Genomic DNA, 14,946 nt, shown 5'->3' with positions numbered 1-14,946 from the left:
ATTGGAAAGGGTGCTCAGGAGATTTACCAGAATGTTGCCTGGTATGGAGGGAAGATCTTATGAGGAAAGGCTGAGGGACTTGAGGCTGTTTTCATTAAAGAGAAGAAGGTTAAGAGGTGACTTAATTGAGGCATACAAGATGATCAGAGGATTGGATAGGGTGGACAGTGAGAACCTTTTTCCTCGGATGGTGATGTCTAGCACGAGGGGACATAGCTTTAAATTGAGGGGAGATAGATATAGGACAGATGTCAGAGGTAGGTTCTTTACTCAGAGAGTAGTAAGGGCGTGGAATGCCCTGCCTGCAACAGTAGTGGACTCGCCTACACTAAGGACATTTAAATGGTCATTGGATAGACATATGGACGATAAGGCAATAGTGTAGATGGGCTTTAGAGTGGTTTCACAGGTCGGCGCAACATCGAGGGCCGAAGGGCCTGTACTGTGCTGTTATGTTCTATGTTCTATACTCGATCAAATGCTGCCTTGATATCAAGGGCAGCTGAAGATGGTCGGGCCGAGGACACTACCCTGAGGAACCCCTGCAGTGATGTCCTGGAGCTGAGATGATTGACCACCAACCACCACAACCATCTTCCTTTGTGCCGGGTATGACCCCAACCAGCGGAGAGTTTTCCCCCTGATTCCCATTGGCTCCAGTTTAGCTCGGGCTCCGTGATGCCACACTCGGTCAAACGCTGCCTTGATGTCGAGGGGAGTCACTCTCACCTCACCTCTGGCATTCAGCTCTCTTGTCCATGTTTGAACCAAGGTTGTAATGAGGTCAGGAGCTGAGTGACCCTGGGCGGAACCCAAACCGAGCGTCCGTGAGCAGGTTATTGCTGAGTACGTGCCGCTGGATAGCTCTGTTGATGACTCCTCCCGTCACTGTGCTGATGATGGAGAGGAGACTGATCGGGCGGTAATTGGCTGGGTTGGATTTGTCCTGTTTCTTGTGTACAGGACACACCTGGGCAATTTTCCACATTGCCGGGTAGATGCCAGTGTTGTAGCTGTACTGGAACAGCGTGGCTAGGGCTGCGGCAAGTTCTGGAGCACAAGTCTTCAGTACTATTGCCGGGATATTGTCAGGGCCCCACAGCCTTTGCCGTATCCAGAGCCTTCAGCCGTTTCTTGGTATCGAGCGGAGTGAATCGTATTGGCTGAAGACTGATATCCTCCTCACAGCTCGCCCTCTCACCCAACTTTGTATAATTTGCAAATTTGGAGATAGTTCCCTCGTCCAAATCCTGAATCTATAATGTGAACAGTTGGGGTCTGAGCACAGATCCCTGCGATACCCCACTAGTCACTGCCTGACAATCAGAAAAAGACCCATTTGTTCCAACTTTCTGTCTGCGAACCAGCTTTCTCTCCAACTCAACACACCACCTGCAATCATTTACATATAATAACATAACTTTACATATTAATCTGCTATATGAGACCTTGTCGAAAGCCTTCTGAAAGTCTAAATAAACCACATTCACCGGTTCTCCATGGCCAACTCTATCAGTTACATCTTCAAAGAATTCTGGTAGATTTGTCAAGCATGATTTCCCTTTGGTAAATCCATGCTGACTGTCTGATTACACCACTGCGGACGACACGACCATAGTGGGCTGGATCTCGAATAACGAAGAGTCCGAATACAGGAGGGAGATAGAGAACCTAGTGGAGTGGTGCAGCGACAACAATCTCTCCCTCAATGTCAGCAAAACTATCATATCAATGCTCTAAAACCTCAGACTTGGCTCCTCACTCTGCAACTGGATCCGTGGCTTCCTGGCCCATGGATGCACCATCAATTACGACGAGACGAGAGTAGAGAGTAATCGAGGCTTTATTACGCAGAGATGTGTAACCTCCTGCAGCTGCTACTGAAATGGCTGCAGCTCGGTGAGCACACACATTTATACTCCGCCTACTGGGCGGAGCCAGCAGGCAGGGATCTACCCCCGTACCTGTAGTACAGGGGCCTTACCGTAATACCCCTCGTATGCGGTATATACAATACAACAGTGGTGACTACCACATTCACCCCCTGTTAAAAAAGAGTCCAGCGGGGGTGGTGGAAAACTATTTACATTCAGGTGTTAACATTTTAAGGAAAAGTTTACAAATTTAGACGATCGGGCGCCTTAATCCGTTGTTGCGAGTTCTGGTGGCGATTTCGGCGTCAGTTCAGTCGCCGGTGACTCCGGGAGCGTGTCGACCTCATCTTCATCCCCGGGTGGGACCAAGGGGAGGACGGATTGTCCTGGAGCGGGGGCTGCGGTGGGGTGCGCCGGGGGAGGGGAGGGTGGCGCCGGGGCAGGGGGGGCGTTGTGTGTGGGGACCCAGCTGGTGCCAGGTCCCTGAGGGAAACTGTGTCTTGGAGCCCATCGGGGTACGCTACGTAGGCGTACTGCGGGTTCACGTGGAAAAATTAAATGAAAATGAAAATCGCTTATTGTCACAAGTCGGCTTCAATGAAGTTGCTGTGAAAAGCCCCTAGTCGCCACATTCCGGCGCCTGTTCGGGGAGGCCGGTACGGGAATTGAACCGTGCTGCTGGCCTGCCTGGGTCAGCTTTCAAAGCAAGCGATTTAGCCCTGTGCTAAACAGCCCCTGGGTAGCTGTATCCTCTCAACCAACGGGTCCGCCTTGTGTAGCCGCACGAGCTTACGGAGGAGGACGGGTCCTGGAGCTGCCAGCCAGGTTGGGAGCGTAACCCCGGAGGTGGACTTCCTGGGGAAGGCAAAGAGACGTTCATGGGGGGTTTCGTTCGTCGCAGTGCACAGGAGCGACCGAATGGAGTGGAGTGCGTCGGGGAGGACCTCCTGCCAGCGGGAGGCCGGGAGATTTCTGGACCGTAGGGCCGGCTGGACGGACCTCCAGACCGTCCCATTCTCCCGCTCCACCTGCCCGTTTCCCCGGGGGTTGTAGCTGTGATGCACATTAAGTTGCACAAAGACTAAAGTTGGGGACAACTGTGGCTTTATTGCAGTCAGATGTGTGGCCTCCTGCTGCAGCTGGCGAAATGGCAGGGCACTGGAGGTCATGCATATTTATACAGTTCTCCGTGGGCGGAGCCAGCCGGCAGGATCTACCGGCGAACCTGTAGGGCAGGTCCTACCTCACATCTCCTGTTACAGTGGTTCACCACAAGCTGGTCGTCCTGCTCGAGGCAATGCCCCTGTGGAGCAGGTACTGGCGCAGCTCATCGCTCATAAATGAGGATCCCCGGTCGCTGCGGATGTAGGCGGGGAAACCGAACAGAGCGAAGATGGTGTTGAGGGCTTTGATGACGGTGGCAGACGTCATATCGGGGCATGGGACGGCGAAGGGGAATCGGGAATACTCGTCGACCACATTAAGAATGTACGTGATGCGGTTGGTGGAGGAGAGGGGCCCTTTGAAGTCCACGAGGCCATTAGACATGACTTGGGAGGGGTAGGTTGGAGAAGTAGGCTGCAAGTGTTGGGCACACTGGATAAGTGGAGCTTGTTCAAGGAACAGCTACTGCGTGTTCTTGATAAGTATGTACCGGTCAGGCAGGGAGGAAGGCGTCGAACGAGGGAACCGTGGTTCACCAAAGAAGTGGAATCTCTTGTTAAGAGGAAGAAGGAGGCCTATGTGAAGATGAGGTGTGAAGTTTCGGTTGGGGCGATGGATAGTTACAAGGTAGCGAGGAAGGATCTAAAGAGAGAGCTAAGACGAGCAAGGAGGGGACATGAGAAGTATTTGGCAGGTAGGATCAAGGAAAACCCAAAAGCTTTCTATAGGTGTGTCAGGAATAAGCGAATGACTAGGGAAAGAGTAGGACCAGTCAAGGACAGGGATGGGAAGTTGTGTGTGGAGTCTGAAGAGATAGGCGGGATACTAAATGAATATTTTTCGTCAGTATTCACTCAGGAAAAAGATAACGTTGTGGAGGAGAATGCTGAGCTCCAGGTAAATAGATTAGATGGCATTGAGGTACGTAGGGAAGAGGTGTTGGCAATTCTGGACAGGCTGAAAATAGATAAGTCCCCGGGGCCTGATGGGATTTATCCTAGGATTCTCTGGGAAGCCAGGGAAGAGATTGCTGGGCCTTTGGCTTTGATTTTTATGTCATCATTGGCTACAGGAATAGTGCCAGAGGACTGGAGGATAGCAAATGTGGTCCCTTTGTTCAAGAAGGGGAGTAGAGACAATCCCGGCAACTATAGACCGGTGAGCCTCACGTCTGTTGTGGGTAAAGTCTTGGAGGGGATTATAAGAGACAAGATTTATAATCATCTAGATAGGAATAATATGATCAGGGATAGTCAGCATGGCTTTGTGAAGGGTAGGTCATGCCTCACAAACCTTATCGAGTTCTTTGAGAAGGTGACTGAAGAGGTAGACGAGGGTAGAGCAGTTGATGTGGTGTATATGGATTTCAGTAAAGCGTTTGATAAGGTTCCCCACGGTAGGCTATTGCAGAAAATACGGAGGCTGGGGATTGAGGGTGATTTAGGATGTGGATCAGAAATTGGCTAGCTGAAAGAAGACAGAGTATGGTGGTTGATGGGAAATGTTCAGAATGGAGTTCAGTTACAAGTGGCGTACCACAAGGATCTGTTCTGGGGCCGTTGCTGTTTGTCATTTTTATCAATGACCTAGAGGAGGGCGCAGAAGGGTGGGTGAGTAAATTTGCAGAGGACACTGAAGTCGGTGGTGTTGTCGACAGTGCGGAAGGATGTAGCAGGTTACAGAGGGACATAGATAAGCTGCAGAGCTGGGCTGAGAGGTGGCAAATGGAGTTTAATGTAGAGAAGTGTGAGGTGATTCACTTTGGAAGGAATAACAGGAATGCGGAATATTTGGCTAATGGTAAAGTTCTTGGAAGTGTGGATGAGCAGAGGGATCTAGGTGTCCATGTACATAGATCCCTGAAAGTTGCCACCCAGGTTGATAGGGTTGTGAAGAAGGCCTATGGAGTGTTGGCCTTTATTGGTAGAGGGATTGAGTTCCGGAGTCGGGAGGTCATGTTGCAGCTGTACAGAACTCTGGTACGGCCGCATTTGGAGTATTGCGTACAGTTCTGGTCACCGCATTATAGGAAGGACGTGGAGGCTTTGGAGCGGGTGCAGAGGAGATTTACCAGGATGTTGCCTGGTATGGAGGGAAAATCTTATGAGGAAAGGCTGATGGACTTGAGGTTGTTTTCGTTGGAGAGAAAAAGGCTAAGAGGAGACTTAATAGAGGCATACAAAATGATCAGGGGGTTAGATAGGGTGGACAGTGAGAGCCTTCTCCCGCGGATGGAAATGGCTGGCACGAGGGGACATAGCTTTAAACTGAGGGGTAATAGATATAGGACAGAGGTCAGAGGTAGGTTCTTTACGCAAAGAGTAGTGAGGCCGTGGAATGCCCTACCTGCTACAGTAGTGAACTCGCCAACATTGAGGGCATTTAAAAGTTTATTGGATAAACATATGGATGATAATGGTATAGTGTAGGTTAGATGGCATTTGTTTCGGTGCAACATCGTGGGCCGAAGGGCCTGTACTGCGCTGTATCGTTCTATGTTCTATGAGGCGTTCAAAGGGGCGGGAGGCCTTCGCCAGGCATGCACGGTCTGGCCGGTAGAAGTGTGGTTTACACTCCGCGCAGACCTGGCAGTCTCTGGTGACAGCCCTGACTTCCTCGATGGAGACGGGCAGATTGCGGGCCTTGATGAAATGATAAATGCGGGTGACCCTGGGTGACAGAGACCGTCGTGGAGGGTCTGGAGTCAGTCCACTTGTGCGCTGGCACATGTACCTCGGGACAGGGCACCGGGGGCTCGTTGAGCTTACCGGGTCGATACAAAATCTCGTAATTGTAGGTGGAGAGCTCGATCCTCCACCTCAAGATTTTATCATTTTTAATCTTACCCCGCTGTGTGTTGTTGAACATGAAGGCAACCGACCGTTGGTCAGTGAGGAGAGTGAATCTCGTGCCGGCCAGGTAATGCCTCCAATGCCGCACAGCTTCAACGATAGCCTGGGCCTCCTTTTCGAGGAGTGCCGAATTTTGGAGGCATGGAGGGTGCGGGAAAAGAATGCCCCGGGCCTGCCTGCCTGGTTGAGGGTGGCGGCCAGAGCGACGTCTGATGCATCGCTCTCGACTTGGAAGGGGAACGTCTCGTCGACCGCGTGCATCGCGGCCTTGGCGATGTCGGCCTTGATACGGTTGAAGGCCTGGTGAATCTCAGCCGTCAGGGGGAAAACGGTGGAGTGAATGAGTGGGCGGGCCTTGTCCGCATAGTTAGGGACCCACTGGGCGCAGTACGAGAAGAAGCCCAGGCATCGTTTGAGGGCCTTGGGGCAGTGGGGGAGGAGGAGTTCCATGAGGGGGCGCATGCAATCGGGGTCAGGCTCTAGCACTCCGTTCTGAACCGCATAGCCGAGGATGGCTAATCGGTTTGTGCTGAACACACACTTCTCCTTGTTGTAAGTTAGGTTGAGGAGTTTGGCGGTGTGGAGAAATTTGGAAAGGTTAGCGTCGTGGTCCTGCTGGTCGTGGCCGCAGATGGTGACATTATCCAGGTACGGGAAAGTGGCCCGCAGCCCGTACCGGTCAACCATTCGGTCCATCTCCCGTTGGAAGACCGAGACCCCTTGGTGACGCTGAAGGGAACCCTAAGGAAATGGTAAAGGTGGCCGTCCGCTTCAAACGCGGTGCCTTGCGAATCGGGAGCTGGTGGTCGGCATATTTCAGGTCCACTGTCGAGAAGACCCGGTACTGTGCAATCTGATTGACCATATCAGATATGCGTGGGAGGGGGTACGCGTCGAGCTGCATGGACCGATTGATGGTCTGGCTGTAATCAATGACCATCCTGCTTTTCTCCCCAGTTTTCACATCTCCACTTGGGCTCTCCAGGGGCTGTTGCTGGCCTCGATGATACCTTCCCGAAGCAGCCGCTGGACCTCTGACCTGATGAAGGTCCGGTCCTGGGCGCTGTACCGTCTGCTCCTGGTGGCGACGGGTTTGCAATCCGGGGTGAGGTTTGCAAACAGAGAAGGCGGGTCGACCTTAAGGGTCGCGAGGCCGCGCACAGTAAGGGGTGGTAGGGGCCCGCCAAATTTCAGGGTTAGGCTCTGGAGGTTGCACTGGAAGTCCAGGCCGAGTAGCAAGGCAGCGCAGAGGTCGGGGAGGGCGTAGAGCCGGAAGCCGTTGAACTCTACGCCCTGGATGGTGAGGGCGGCGGTGCAGTAACCCCGGATCGCCACGCAGTGCGATCCGGAGGCCAGGGAGATTCTCTGGTGAATGGGGTGTACCGTGAGGGAGCAGCGCCTTACCGTATCGGGGTGGATGAACCTCTCAGTGCTCCCGGATTCCAGAAGGCAGGATATCTTGCGCCCGTCGACCTTCACGGTCGTCGACGCGGTCGCGAGGTTGTGCGGTCGGGACTGGTCGATCATGATGGAGGCGAGACACGGCTGGTCGGCGGCGGTTGCAGGCGATGAGCGGCCTGATGAGGTGGCCGATGAACAGGGGGCCTGAGGCAGGCAAGATGGCGGCGCCCACGGGCCGCACGTGTCCTGAGGCGGGGAAGATGGCAGCACCCACGGGCCGCACGCGGGGGGTGCAGGGACATTAGCGGCGATCGAGCGGGCCTGGCACACTGCAGTGAAATGTCCTTTCTTCCCACAGGCCTTGCAGAGCGCGCCCCGCGCCGGGCAGCGCTGCCGGGGGTTGATTTGTCTGTCCACAGAAATAGCACTTGGGTCCCCCAGGGCTGGTTGGCTGCCGCGCGGCGCAGGCGTGGGGTTGGCTGGGGGCGGTCGCTGATGGGGTCCTCGGTGGGGTGGCCGCTGGCGGGGTCCACGATGCCCAGGGGGGGTGGGCCGTGCGGTCAGGGGCTTACGCCTGTACGTTGCGTGAGGCGACCGTGAGGGAGAGCGCTAGTTTCTTGGTCGCCGTGAGGTCGAGGGTAGCCCCTTCTAAGAGGCGCTGGCGGATGTAGGCCGACCCTATGCCCGTAACAAACGCGTCTCTAAGTAGCAGGTCAGAATGTTCAGCGGCCGAAACGGCCTGGCAATCGCAGACTCTCACCAGGGCGAGCAGGGCGCGCCAGAAATCTTCCACAGGCTCACCGGGGAGTTGATGCCGCGTGGACAGGAGGTGTCTGGCGTAGATTTTGTTGGTCTGCTGAGCGTAGTTCTCCTTCAGTAGAGCCATGGCCTCAGCGTAGGTCGGCGCGTCCTGGATGAGGAGAAAGACATCGGAGCTCAGCCGCGTGTAAAGGACCTGGAGCTTCTGTGCCTCTGAGGGTGGGTCTGTCGCAGACCCGATGTAGGTTTCAAAGCAAGCGAGCCGATCTGCGAAGGCCGACATGCCGTTGTCTGCTCGAGGGTGCAGCTGCAGGCGATCAGGCTTGATGCGGAGATCCATCGCTGTAAACTCTCTGTGTAATAAATTGATGCACCATCAATTACCACGAGACGAGAGTAGAATGTAATCGAGGCTTTATTATGCAGAGATGTGTAACCTCCTGCAGCTGCTACCGAAACGGCTGCAGCTCGGTGAGCACACACATTTATACTCCGCCTACTGGGCGGAGCCAGCAGGCAGGGATCTACCCCCGTACCTGTAGTACAGGGGCCTTACCGTAATACCCTCGTATGCGGTATATACAATACAACAGTGGTGACGACCACACCCATAGACCACAATCAGTAAGAATAAACAACAACACTTCCTCCACGATAGTCCTCAATACCGGGGCCCCGCAAGGCTGCGTACTTAGCCCCCTACTCTACTCCCTGTACACACACGACTGCGTGGGAACATTTGGTTCCAACTCCATCTACAGGTTTGCTGACGATACGACCATAGAGGGCCGGATCTCGAATATTACACAGAATTTACAGTGCAGAAGGAGGCCATTCGGCCCATCGAGTCTGCACCGGCTGTCGGGAAGAGCACCCTACCCAAGTCCACACCTCCACCCTAACCCCATAACCCAGTAACCCCACCCAACACTAAGGGCAATTTTGGACACTAAGGGCAATTTATCCTGGCCAATCCACCTAACCTGCACATCTTTGGACTGTGGGAGGAAATCGGAGCACCCGGAGGAAACCCACGCACACACGGGGAGAATGTGCAGACTCCGCACAGACAGCGACCCAAGCCGGAATCGAACCTGGGACCCTGGAGCTGTGAAGCAATGTGCTAACCACCGTGCTACCGTGCTGCCCTAATAACGATGAGTCTGAATACAGGAGGGAGATAGAGAACCTAGTGGAGTGGTGTAGCGACAACAATCTCTCCCTCAATGCCAGCAAAACTAAAGAGCTGGTCATTGACTTCAAGAAGCAAAGTACTGTCCACACCCCTGTCAGCATCAACGGGGCCGAGGTGGAGATGGTTAGCAGTTTCAAATTCCTAGGGGTGCACATCTCCAAAAATCTGTCCTGGTCCACCCACGTCGACGCTACCACCAAGAAAGCACAACAGCGCCTATCCTTCCTCAGGAACTAAGGAAATTCGGCATGTCCACATTGACTCTTACCAATTTTTACAGATGCACCATAGAAAGCAGGTGATATTCCAATTACTCCTCCCACCCAATAGGTCGCTGCAGGAGGAGGTTCCAGTTACTCATCCCGGACACTGGGGGGAGCTGCAGGCAGAAGTTGCAGTTACACCTCCCGGACTCTTGGGGGCGGTGCAGGAGGAGATTCTAGTTACTCCTCCCGGACTCTGGGGGTCGCTGCAGGAGGCGATTCCAGTTACTCCTCCAGGGCACTGAGGGGCGCTGCAGGAGGAGATTCCACTTACTCCTCCCGGACACTGGGGGGCGCTGCAGGCAGAAGTTCCAGTTATTCCTCCCGGGGGTCACAGCAAGAGATTCCAGTTGCTCCTCCTGGGCTCTGGGGGCGCTGCAGGAAGAGATTCCAGTTACTCCTCCGGCACGGGGGGGGTCGCTGCAGGAGGAGATTCCAGTTCCTCCTCCCGGACACTGGGGGGCGCTGCAGGCAGAAGTTCCAGTTATTCCTCCCGGGGGTCACAGCAGGAGATTCCAGTTGCTCCTCCTGGGCTCTGGGGGCGCTGCAGGAGGAGATTCCAGTTACTCTTCCCGGGCAGTGGGGACAGTACGAAGTCTTACAACACCAGGTTAAAGTCCAACAGGTTTGTTTCGATGTCACTAGCTTTCGGAGCGCTGCTCCTTCCTCAGGTGAATGAAGAGGTCTGTTCCAGAAACACATATATAGACAAATTCAAAGATGCCAGACAATGCTTGGAATGCGAGCATTAGCAGGTGATTAAATCTTTACAGATCCAGAGATGTGGTAACCCCAGGTTAAAGAGGTGTGAATTGTCTCAAGCCAGGACAGTTGGTAGGATTTCGCAGGCCAGATGGTGGGGGATGAATGTAATGCAACATGAATCCCAGGTCCCGGTTGAGGCCGCACTCGTGTGTGCGGAACTTGGCTATACGTTTCTGCTCGGCGATTCTGCGTTGTCGCGCGTCCTGATGGTCGACTTGGAGAACGCTTACCCGGAGATCAGAGGCTGAATGCCCTTGACTGCTGAAGTGTTCCCCGACTGGAAGGGAACATTCCTGCCTGGTGATTGTTGCGCGATGTCCGTTCATTCGTTGTCGCAGCGTCTGCAATATCTCGCCAATGTACCACGCTTCGGGACATCCTTTCCTGCAGCGTATGAGGTAGACAACGTTGGCCGAGTCGCACGAGTATGTACCGCGTACCTGGTGGGTGGTGTTCTCACGTGTAATAGTGGTATCCATGTCCATTAGGGCAGCACGGTAGCACAGTGGTTAGCGCAATTGCTTCACAGCTCCAGGGTCCCAGGTTCGATTCCCGGCTTGGGTCACTGTCTGTGCGGAGTCTGCACATCCTCCCTGTCTGTGCGGAGTCTGCACATCCTCCCCGTGTTTGCGTGGGTTTCCTCCGGGTGCTCCGGTTTCCTCCCACAGTCCAAAGATGTGCGGGTTAGGTGGATTGGCCATGCTAAATTGCCCTTAGTGTCCAAAAATTGCCCTTAGTGTTGGGTGGGGTTACTGGGTTATGGGGATAGGGTGGTGTGGGCTTGGGTAGGGTGCTCTTTCCAAGAGCCGGTGCAGACTCGATGGGCCGAATGGCCTCCTTCTGCACTGTAAATTCTATGAAATCTATGTCGATGATCTGGCACGTCTTGCAGAGATTGTCATGACAGGGTTGTGTGGTGTCGTGGTCACTGTTCTGAAGACTGGGTAGTTTGCTGCAAACAATGGTTCATTTGAGGTTGCGCGGTTGTTTGAAGGCAAGGAGTGGGGGTGTGGGGATGACCTTGGCAAGATGTTCATCGTAATGTTCATTCCGTACTGGAATCTCCTCCTGCAGCGGGCACTGGGGGGCGCTGCAGGAGGAGATTCCAGTTACTCCTCCCGGACACTGGGGGTCGCTGCCCGAGGATATTCCAGTTACTCCTCCTGCACACGGGGCGCGCTGCAGGAGGAGATTCCAGTTACTCCTCCAGGGCACGGGGGGTAGCTGCAGGCGGAGATTCCAGTTACTCCTCCCGGACACTGGGGGGGGCTGCAGGAGGAGATTCCAGTTACTCCTCCCGAACACAGGGGGGGCGCTGCAGGAGGATATTCCAGTTACTCCTCCCGCACACGGGGGGCGCTGCAGGAGGAGATTCCAGTTACTCCCCCCGGACACAGGGGGCGCTGCAGGAGGAGATTCCAGTTACTCCTCCCGCACACTGGGGGCGCTGCAGGAGGAGATTCCAGTTACTCCCCCCGGACACTGGGGGCGCTGCAGGAGGAGATTCCAGTTACTCCTCCCGCACACTGGGGGCGCTGCAGGAGGAGTTTCCAGTTACTCCTCCCGGACACTGGGAGGGGCTGCAGGAGGAGTTTCCAGTTACTCCTCCCGGACACTGGGAGGGGCTGCAGGAGGAGATTCCAGTTACTCCTCCGACACTGGGGGGCGCTGCAGGAAGAGATTCCAGTTACTACTACCGAACACTGGGGGGCGCTGCAGGAGGATATTCCAGTTACTCCTCCCGCACACGGGGGGCGCTGCAGGAGGAGATTCCAGTTACTCCTCCCAGACACTGGGGGCGCTGCAGGAGGAGATTCCAGTTACTCCTCCCGCACACTGGGGGCGCTGCAGGAGGAGTTTCCAGTTACTCCTCCCGGACACTGGGGGCGCTGCAGGAGGAGTTTCCAGTTACTCCTCCCGGACAGTGGGGGCGCTGCAGGAGGAGATTCCAGTTACTCCTCCCGGGCACTGGGGGGCGCTGCAGGAGGAGTTTCCAGTTACTCCTCCCGGACACTGGGGGCGCTACAGGAGGAGTTTCCAGTTACTCCCCCCGGACACTGGGGGCGCTGCAGGAGAAGTTTCCAGTTACGCCTCCCGGACACTGGGGGCGTTGCAGGAGGAGATTCCACTTACTCCTCCCGGACACTGGGGGCGCTGCAGGAGCAGTTTCCAGTTACTCCCCCCCGGACACTGGGGGCGCTGCAGGAGGAGTTTCCAGTTACTCCTCCCGGACACTGGGGGCGTTGCAGGAGGAGATTCCAGTTACTCCTCCCGGGCACTGGGGGGCGCTGCAGGAGGAGTTTCCAGTTACTCCTCCCGGACACTGGGGGGCGCTACAGGAGGATATTCCAGTTACTCCTCCCGGGCACTGGGGGCGCTGCAGGAGGAGTTTCCAGTTACTCCTCCGGGCACTGGGGGCGCTGCAGGAGGAGTTTCCAGTTACTCCCCCCGAACACTGGGGATGCTGCAGGAGGAGTTTCCAGTTACTTCTCCCGGACACTGGGGGCGTTGCAGGAGGAGATTCCAGTTACTCCTCCCGGGCACTGGGGGGCGCTGCAGGAGGAGTTTCCAGTTACTCCCCCCGGACACTGGGGGGCGCTACAGGAGGATATTCCAGTTACTCCTCCCGGGCACTGGGGGCGCTGCAGGAGGAGTTTCCAGTTACTCCTCCAGGGCACTGGGGGCGCTGCAGGAGGAGTTTCCAGGTACTCCTCCCGGACACTGGGGGCGCTGCAGGAGGAGATTCCAGTTACTCCTCCCGGACACTGGGGGCGCTGCAGGAGGAGATTCCAGTTACTCCTCCCGGACACTGGGGGCGCTGCAGGAGGAGATTCCAGTTACTCCTCCCGGACACTGGGGGCGCTGCAGGAGGAGTTTCCAGTTACTCCTCCCCGACACTGGGGGCGCTGCAGGAGGAGTTTCCAGTTACTCCTCCCGGACACTGGAGGCGCTGCAGGAGGAGTTTCCAGTTACTCCTCCCCGACACTGGGGGCGCTGCAGGAGGAGTTTCCAGTTACTCCTCCCGGACACTGGCGGCGCTGCAGGAGGAGTTTCCAGTTACTCCTCCCCGACACTTGGGGCGTTGCAGGAGGAGTTTCCAGTTACTCCTCCCGGACACTGGGGGCGCTGCAGGATGAGATTCCAGTTACTCCTCCCCGACACTGGGGGCGCTGCAGGAGTAGTTTCCAGTTACCCCTCCCCGACACTGGGGGCGCTGCAGGAGGAGTTTCCAGTTACTCCTCCCGGACACAGGGGGGCGCTGCAGGAGGAGATTCCAGTTACTCCTCCCGGACACTGGGGGCGCTGCAGGAGGAGATTCCAGTTACTCCTCCCGGACACTGGGGGCGCTGCAGGAGGAGATTCCAGTTACTCCTCCGGGACACTGGGGGCGCTGCAGGAGGAGTTTCCAGTTACGCCTCCCGGATACTGGGGGCGCTGCAGGAGGAGATTCCAGTTACTCCTCCCGGACACTGGGGGCGCTGCAGGAGGAGATTCCAGTTACTCCTCCCGGGCACTGGGGGCCCTGCAGGAGGAGTTTCCAGTTACTCCTCCCCGACACTGGGGGCGCTGCAGGAAGAGTTTCCAGTTACTCCTCCCGGAGACTGGTGGCGCTGCAGGAGGAGTTTCCAGTTACTCCTCCCGGGCACTGGGGGCGCTGCAGGAGGAGTTTCCAGTTACTCCTCCCGGACACTGGGGGCGCTGCAGGAGGAGATTCCAGTTACTCCTACCGAACACTGGGGGGCGCTACAGGAGGAGATTCCAGTTACTCCTCCCGGACACTGGGGGCGCTGCAGGAGGAGATTCCAGTTACTCCTCCCGGACACTGGGGGCTCTGCAGGAGGAGTCTCCAGTTACTCCTCCCGCACACTGGGGGCGCTGCAGGAGGAGATTCAAGTTACTCCTCCCGGACACTGGGGGCGCTGCAGGAGGAGATTCCAGTTACTCCTCCCGGACACTGGGGGCGCTGCAGGAGGAGATTCCAGTTACTCCCCCCGGACACTGGGGGGGCTGCAGGAGGAGATTCCAGTTACTCCTCCTGGACACTGGGGGTGCTGCAGGAGGAGATTCAAGCTACTCCTCCCGGACACTGGGGGGCGCTGCAGGAGGAGTTTCCAGTTACTCCTCCCGGACACTGGGGGCGCTGCAGGAGGAGATTCCAGTTACTCCTCCGGACACTGGGGGCGCTGCAGGAGGAGTTTCCAGTTACTCCTCCCCGACACTGGGGGCGCTGCAGGAGGAGTTTCCATTTACTCCTCCCGGACACTGGGGGCGCTGCAGGAGGAGTTTCCAGTTACTCCTCCAGGGCACTGGGGGGCGCTGCAGGAGGAGTTTCCAGTTACTCCTCCCGGACACTGGGGGCGCTGCAGGAGGAGTTTCCAGTTACTCCTCCCGGACACTGGGGGCTTTGCAGGAGGAGTTTCCAGTTACTCCTCCCGGGCACTGGGGGCGCTGCAGGAGGAGTTTCCAGTTACTCCTCCAGGGCACTGGGGGCGCTGCAGGAGGAGTTTCCAGTTACTCCTCCCGGACACTGGGGGCGCTGCAGGAGGAGTTTCCAGTTACTCCTCCCGGACACTGGGGGCGTTGCAGGAGGAGTTTCCAGTTACTCCTCCCGGGCACTGGGGGCGCTGCAGGAGGAGTTTCCAGTTACTCCTCCCGGACACTGGGGGCGCTGC

The sequence above is a fragment of the Scyliorhinus torazame genome, chromosome 4 (assembly GCF_047496885.1).
Source record: "Scyliorhinus torazame isolate Kashiwa2021f chromosome 4, sScyTor2.1, whole genome shotgun sequence".
NCBI lineage: Eukaryota > Metazoa > Chordata > Chondrichthyes > Carcharhiniformes > Scyliorhinidae > Scyliorhinus > Scyliorhinus torazame.
Note: the sequence above shows the minus strand (reverse complement) of the source record.